This window comes from Sapajus apella, unplaced genomic scaffold (genome assembly GCF_009761245.1).
Source record: "Sapajus apella isolate SASKATOON/1434 unplaced genomic scaffold, GSC_monkey_1.0 scaffold199, whole genome shotgun sequence".
Lineage (NCBI taxonomy): Eukaryota > Metazoa > Chordata > Mammalia > Primates > Cebidae > Sapajus > Sapajus apella.
Window position 1 is genome coordinate 446,817 of NW_022437139.1, and position 7,598 is coordinate 454,414.

At 38.9% G+C, this 7,598-nt stretch overlaps 2 protein-coding genes and 3 long non-coding RNA genes across 7 annotated transcripts in view; 3 read left to right on the forward strand and 2 right to left on the reverse strand.

The window, feature by feature from the left end:
• Positions 1-7,598, forward strand: part of LOC116543866 (zinc finger protein 429-like) — a 785,602-nt gene that overhangs the window by 282,247 nt on the left and 495,757 nt on the right. The window lies entirely within an intron of this gene.
• LOC116543882 overlaps positions 1-7,598 on the forward strand; it is a 48,173-nt gene that overhangs the window by 32,934 nt on the left and 7,641 nt on the right. The window lies entirely within an intron of this gene.
• The window catches only part of LOC116543868 (zinc finger protein 431), a 36,986-nt gene that overhangs the window by 23,185 nt on the left and 6,203 nt on the right, over positions 1-7,598 (reverse strand). The window lies entirely within an intron of this gene.
• Positions 5,910-6,277, forward strand: LOC116543889. The gene is made up of 2 exons (XR_004265743.1): positions 5,910-6,179; positions 6,213-6,277. It is a non-coding gene; the product is annotated as an uncharacterized LOC116543889 (long non-coding RNA).
• Positions 6,066-6,850, reverse strand: LOC116543892. The gene is made up of 2 exons (XR_004265748.1): positions 6,621-6,850; positions 6,066-6,300 (listed from the first exon to the last, which is right to left on the reverse strand). It is a non-coding gene; the product is annotated as an uncharacterized LOC116543892 (long non-coding RNA).

Below are 7,598 nucleotides of genomic sequence, written 5' to 3' on the forward strand. Positions count from 1 at the left end.
GAATTGCCTGAACCCAGGAGGCGGAGGTTGCGGTGAGCCGAGATCGCGCCATTGCACTCCAGCCTGGGTAACATGAGTGAAACTCCGTCTCAAAAAAAAAAAAAAAAGAAAAAAAGAGTAAAAATTTCTTACCAGACTTCTGCCAACTCTCTATTCAAGGTGATTAAATGAACGGTTTAAAAAAAAAAAAATACTGTTTATCTCCTATGTAACATTCTAATTAATTAGAAAATGCATTTGTGAGGCTAGTCTTAAACTGTCATACATCTGTTGTGTTTTGTGCTATAAATCTGTCTTTCTGTATTGTTCTGTCATTAAGGGGGTACCTTAGAATAGAATGCAGGCCTAGGACCCCTTAAGGCTGCTGTTCAGGTTGGTCCAGCAAAGTGCTCAGCCATGTCCTTGGATGCTTGACCTTCTTACCACATAACAGTACTTTCTCTTGGTCTCCACCATTAATGGTGGCCCAGATTCAGGGTTCAATTCCCAGCTTAGGGAACGAGTACTTTCTTTTTTTTTTTTTTTTTTTTTTTTTTGAGACTGAGTTTTGCTCTTGTTACCCAGGCTGGAGTGCAATGGCACGATCTCGGCTCACCGCAACCTCCGCCTCCTGGATTCAGGCAATTCTCCTGCCTCAGCCTCCTGAGTAGCTGGGATTACAGGCACGCACCACCATGCCCAGCTAATTTTTTGTATTTTTAGTAGAGACGGGGTTTCACCATGTTGACCAGGATGGTCTCGATCTCTTGACCTCGTGATCCACCCGCCTCGGCCTCCCAAAGTGCTGGGATTACAGGCTTGAGCCACCACGCCCGGCCCACGAGTACTTTCTTGTTTGATATTTGGGTGACCTTTTACCATTTGTTGATTCTCTTCCCCTCCAGGAACCATCTTGCATTTTCCGTTTTCAGAAAACATGTGAAGTTACTTTAGTAAAATTAAAAAGCCAGAGATACTGGCTGTTTGACCTGACTAAACTCTGGTAATAAGAAATTTAAAAGAGCACTATGGTTAAAAGCTCTCTTAAAAAAAAAAAAAAAAAAAAAAAAAAAAGGTCAGCTTAATTAAATGCAGATATTCAAGCTCTAACAGCCTGGGACTCCTTAAGAAAAACAGAAGAGGTGTGACAGACCCTGTTTTGGGTAACACTCCTTTTTTCTCATGAAACCCCAGGAATTAAAAGTGGATAGATCATTCTCAAAATCTAAGTTTCTGTTCTGTTCTGCATTGTATTATCTGATGTTTCTGACTTCTGGAGTATCAAAAAGTACTTCACATTATAAAAGAACTTTGGCATGTAAGACCTAGATGAGAAATATACTTTTGAAATGGCTAATGAGAGTCATGGGGAAATACTCAGCTCTTCACTTTTGTATCAGAGAAACACACTCTTGACCACCTAGAAAGTATGGACATATTCCTACCCCGCACTGAGAAATAAGACTTCCCTTGGAATAAGCTAATTCTCTCCTTTTTAGATCCAAGATCTGATGTACAAATGGGATGCTTAATTTAGGGGAATCTGTTTTGGTTTCCAGCTCTGTTTACTGATTAAGCCATAGAAACCTAAGCTTTCCTGGGCTCCACCCTGAAGCCAGTAATCCAGTGCAGTGGCTGGTGCCTATAATCCCAGCACTTTGGTAGGGCAAGGCAGGCAGATCACCTGAGGTCGGGAATTAGAGACTAGCCTTATCAACATGGAGAAACACTGTCTCTACTAAAAATACAAAATTAGTTGGGCATAGTGGTGTATGCCTGTAGTCCCAGCTACTCAGGAAGCTGAGGCAGGAGAATCACTTGAACCCAGGAGGCGGAGGTTGCAGTGAGCTGCGATTGAGCCATTGTACTCCAGTCTGAGTAACACGAGAGAAACACCATTAAAAAAAAATTTTAAATAAAAAATAATACACAAAAGCTGACAAAGAAAAACCTTACAACTACTGAATCTTTTGTCTGTGTATTTATATGTGTCGTGTGTATGATATGAAAGAACTCTGATTAATTGGTTTTAAAATAAGAGCTTAAATAAAATATTTTGTCCAAAAAGTATAAAGTGTAATATCTTTTAGTTCATGTGACAAATAATCATTTGGAAGTAAAAACACTTTTAAAGATCATAGGGAAAATAAAAGTGTCTTCAAAATATAAAAATTTGTTCCAAATTATATAGGTCAGTTACTAGATTTACCAAATACTTTATGGTCATAAATTGGTTCTATGATTTTTAAAAATTGTTCGATTTACCTATCTTGAAGACATCAAATTATAAATAAGGCCTTAGGACATATGAAATTAGCCATACCCCCTAAATATACAAAGGTTATAAAGAAAAGAGATTTTGGCCAGCCATAGTGGCTCACGCTGGTAATCCCAGCACTTTGGGAAGTCAAGGCAGGCAAATCACCTGAGGACAGGAGTTTGAGACCAGCCTGGCCAACATGGTGAAACCCTGTCTCTACAAAAAATACATAAATTAGCCAGGCGTGGTGGCAGGTGCCTGTAATCCCAGCTACTCGGTAGGCTGAGGCAGGAGAATTGGTTGAACCCAGGAGGCAGATGTTGCAGTGAGCCGAGATCACAAATGAATCTTAAAGAAAAAGAAAAGATCTTAGATAGTAAATTATTATCCTAAAACAAAATGACTTGGTTAAAAAGAGGGATGTTTAGGACAAATAAGAAAGTCTAAACATATTGTAAACGAGTAATTCACTAAAGGAAATTTATGCAAAAAACGTTGTATAATTTAAAGGTCATTAAGGCCTCTTAAAAGATGTCACGAAATGCCACTATGACTCTTCACTGTACAACTTGCCTGCTTTACAGCTGGGTAAGGCCTGTGACACATCAAGTTAGGCATATACCCTAACTATTAATACACTGGAGTCAGACCTTATATACACTTCTGTCTGTGTCCTAGACTCCACATCTAGTACTCAATTAAAATCCCTTACTTACCAAAGTTTTCACCAAAACTAAAGGTGCTAAGAGTTAACAATGTAACACGTAATTTTGACTATGAAAAAAGTTACACGCAAGGTATACAGAGAAAGTGAAATGTGTTTTTCATAAAACATAAGAAAATACGGAAATGTGGATTTTTTTCACCTAGATTAAAAGGTTAAAGGATTGTTTTAAATTAGAAAGAATAAAACTAAAGGTTTAAACAAACTGTGAAAGATTTGTTAAAATTTAATTGCAAAAGAGTTTTTGTGTGTGAACATACTGACTAAAGTTAAATGGGTATTATTCAGTTTTTCTGTAAAATGAATGTCGAGATAAAAGTGACAGCTTCTCTTAAAGCACTGATTTACTCTTTAACAACAAGGACTTTGTGAAGAGTTATAAAAGGTCTATGAGAATATTACCTTAGGATCAAACATTAAAATTGGATAGATTTGTCTAGAAAGATTCATTAAGAATTAGGTTTGGGCCGGGCATGGTGGCTCATGCCTGTAATCCCAGCAATTTGAGAGGCTGAGGTGGGTCGATCACCTGAGGTCAGGAGTTCAAGACCATCCTGGTCAACATAAAACCCTGTCCGTAAAAAAAAAAAAAAGAATTGGGTTTGACATCAATAATACACAAATACAACAGTAAATTTTGGCTCCTTTAGTATGAAAAATCACACAGAAAACATTGTCAAATGTGAAATAATATTTCACTATTATTGGACTATGTTGTGTAAATATGTTATTGGTATGTGTACCAAAACTATGAGAAACTCCTGTAATTCTAAATGACTAAGTGTACATCATTAATAATCACAATTGTTACATCAAATTATTGTATGCCACAGATCTAACCAAATTTCCTTCTCAATCAGTTTTTTTCTTTTTTTACTGTGACTGCACTAAGACTTTGACATCCAGACAATCATCTTCTGTTGATCCTCTTCAAAAGATGATTTATAGTTAAGACTTTGACAGATTTATTTATTTATTTATTTTTTACGACAGAGTCTCATTCTTAGCCAGGCTGGAGTGAAGTGGCATGATCTCGACTCACTATAACCTCTGTCCCCAGGTTCAAGCGATTCTCCGGCCTGAGCCACTCAAAAATAGCTGGGATTACAGGCACACGCTGCTACGCCCAGCTAATTTTTGTATTGTTACTAGAGGCAGAATTTTGCCATTTTGGCCAGGCTGGTCTCAAACTCTTGACCTCAAGTAATCCACCTGGCTCAGCCTCCCAACATGCTAGGATTAGAGGCATGAGCCACTACATCCATCCAACACACATTCTTAAATGCAAGTTTGTGATGACTTTAGGAATTGTGACATTAGAATAGAGAAAAAACTTTCACTATTTATGGAGAACTGAAATGTTCATGACTATCAAACAGAGTAGGAATTAACTGAATGGACTGAACTAATAGAAGAGTCAAGTAATATTTCTGACTTTGCATAAAATGTCACTGATCCTTTGGTTTGTTTTTCACAGTCAAGAAAACTCTGGACCAGGCGCGGTGGCTCACGCCTGTAATTCCAGCACTTTGGGAGGCTGAGGCAGATGGATCACCTGAGGTCAAGAGTTTGAAACCAGCCTGACCAACATGGAGAAACCCTGCCTCTAATAAAAGTACAAAATTAGCCAGGCGTGGTGGCACATGCCTGTAATCTCAGCTACTGGGGAGGCTGAGGCAAAAGAATTGCTTGAACCCAGGAGACAAAGGTTGCGGTGAACCAAGATTGCGTCATTGCGCTCCAGCCTGGGCAACAAGAGCGAAACTCCATCTCCAAAAAAAAAAAGAAAACTCTGAATAGTTAGGCAACAATATCATCACCCCTATTCGGCATGAAGTAGTTACAGAAAATGGATCTTCATCCCTCTACAATCCTTAGGACTAAGGTTGCCCTTGTGAAAAAGATGTGGGAGAGATGTCAGAGGTAGACGGAACCAGAGCAAATCTATTTTGTATACGGGCTGGGTAAAATAGGGCTGAGATTGACTGGGCTGCATTCCTGGATGGTTCAGCATTCTAGGTAACAGGATAGGATAAAATGTCAGCACGAGATACAAGTCATAAAGACCTTGCAGATAAAACAGTTTGCAGTAAGGAAGTCAAGTAAAATTCACCAAATCCAAGCTGTAATGAGAGTGGCCTCTGGTCGCCCTCACTGCTACACTGCTACCAGTGTCATGACAGTTTACAAATGCAATGGAAACATCAGGAAGTTACCCTATGTGGTCTAAAATTGGGAGGCATAAAAAATCCACCCCTTGTTTAACATATAATCAAGAAATAAAGATAAAAATGTGCAACCAGCATTTCTCGGGCTGCTCTGCCTATGGACTAAGCCATTCTTTTCTTTCTTTTTTTTTTCTTTTTTTTTTTTTTTGAGATGAGGTTTCACCATGTTGGCCAGGCTGGTCCATTCTTTTATTTCTTTACTTTCTTAATAAATTTTTTTTTTTACTTTACTGTATGGACTCACCCTAAATTTTTTCTTGAGAGAAACCACAAGAACCCTCCTGTTGGTCTTGAACTGGAACCTCTTTTCGATAAGAACTCTGAACATTTTCTTCTTTTTCCCATTAAAAGAATCAGCTGAATTTGTCTCCAGTGGTCTGAATAAAATTTTTCACAGGCTCCAGAACTTTGAACTATTCGCAGTCTGAGTCAACATACAACCTCATTTTATGTATCTTGTAAGAGCATGCTGACTTCACAATAAAACATTCTCTGATCTAAAATCTGATTTTTCACCCTTCATTTGCCATTCTCTCACCTCTCTAATCTTGTTTGCTGCTCCCTAGGAAAAAAAGCCCTTGTCTGCCTACCTCTGCCTTCCAGGTTCAAGCAATTCTGCCCCAGCCTCCCTAATAACTGGAATTACAGGCATGTGCCGCCATGCCTGGCTAATTTTTTATTTTTAGTAGAGACGGGGTTTCTCCATGTTGATCAGGCTAGTATCAAACTCCCAACCTGAGGTGATCCACCCACCTCAGCCTCCCAAAGTGCTGGAATTACAAGTGTGAGCCACTGCACCGGGCCCTTGAAGTTTTTCATAATTGGTACTTTTTCCTGTTGCAATATTCCTTGTGAATTTAATTTTTTTAAAGATAAATCTAACTTTGTTTTATATTCCAAAGGCTAGAAACTGCTTCAAAACAAAAACAACTTCATCACCAGTAAGACCCTCTCAGTCCCCTTTCATTTTAACCTTAACTGCATTTACGTGTAAGTTCCCAGCTTTCCAGGGCTCTGTCAGCAGTAAGACTTTTTCCATAACTGGGGTGAGCAGGCTGAGACATCTGCAGGAAAGGCATCCCAGAAAAAAACTAACTGCTTTTAAAAACCTCCTTTTGTGGCCGGGCGTGGTGGCTCAAGCCTGTAATCCCAGCACTTTGGGATGCCTAGGAGGGCGGATCATGAGGTCAAGAGACCAAGACCATCCTGGCCAACATGGTAAAACCGTCTCTACTAAAAATACAAAAATTAGCTGGGCGTGGTGATGTGCACTTGCAGTCCCAGGTACTTGGGAGGCTGAAGCAGGAGAATTGCTTGAACCCGGGAGGCGGAGGTTGCAGTGAGCCAAGATTGTGCCACTGCACTCCAGCCTGGCACCTGGCAACAGAGTGAGACTCTGTCTCAAAAAAAAAAAAAAAAAAAAAAAAACTCCTTTTGCAAGCTCAATATTAGCCTTAGCTCTTAGTCACTGGGCTTGATTCAATTTCCATGTTAGTTACTCACTTGGTTTTTGAAACAACTTGTTTGAAAAATTCAGCAAAATTGCTCAAACACAGTGTTCAAATAAGGGAAGGAAATTTTAAAGTACTTACATTTTATATCTCAATAAGAAAAGCAAAAATATCTACTTCTATTAGACAATATGTTATTTTATTGTTTTTATTAAAAATCATGTAGTAGGCCAGGTGCGGTGGCTCAAGCCTGTAATCCCAGCACTTTGGGAGGCCGAGGCGGGTGGATCACGAAGTCAAGAGATCGAGACCATCCTGGTCAACATGGTGAAACCCCGTCTCCACTAAAAATACAAAAAATTAGCTGGGCATGGTGGTGCGTGCCTGTAATCCCAGCTACTCAAGAGGCTGAGGCAGGAGAATTGCCTGAACCCAGGAGGCAGAGGTTGTGGTGAGCCGAGATGGCGCCATTGCACTCCAGCCTGGGTAACATGAGTGAAACTCCGTCTCAAAAAAAAAAAAAAAAAAAAAAATCATGTAGTAAACAATTAGACATATGGAAATACTTCTAGGTGGTACCAAGTTTCATCTCATAAAATTTAGCATGAAACTCAGAAATCAAGATATCAGGATTTGAACAGAGATATTCACTGTCACAAATTTACCCTGCAAAAAGACAAACTGATATTTTCATGAATCTATATAACTCACCAATTATCTACCACATTTTCTCATGAAAATGTATTAATTTTCCACAGTCAAAAAAGAAAAGAGATTTTCCCTATTCTTTTCCTCAGTAGCTAGCATTCTAAAAACTAAGCCTTGGAATTCTGTTTGAACTCACCCAGCCATAAATTAAAAAAAAAAAACAAAAAACACCTGAGAAAAGTTTTAAACTCCCTCTGGGAGAATTTTTTTCTTTTTCTTTTTCTTTTTCTTTTTTTTTTTTTTTTTTT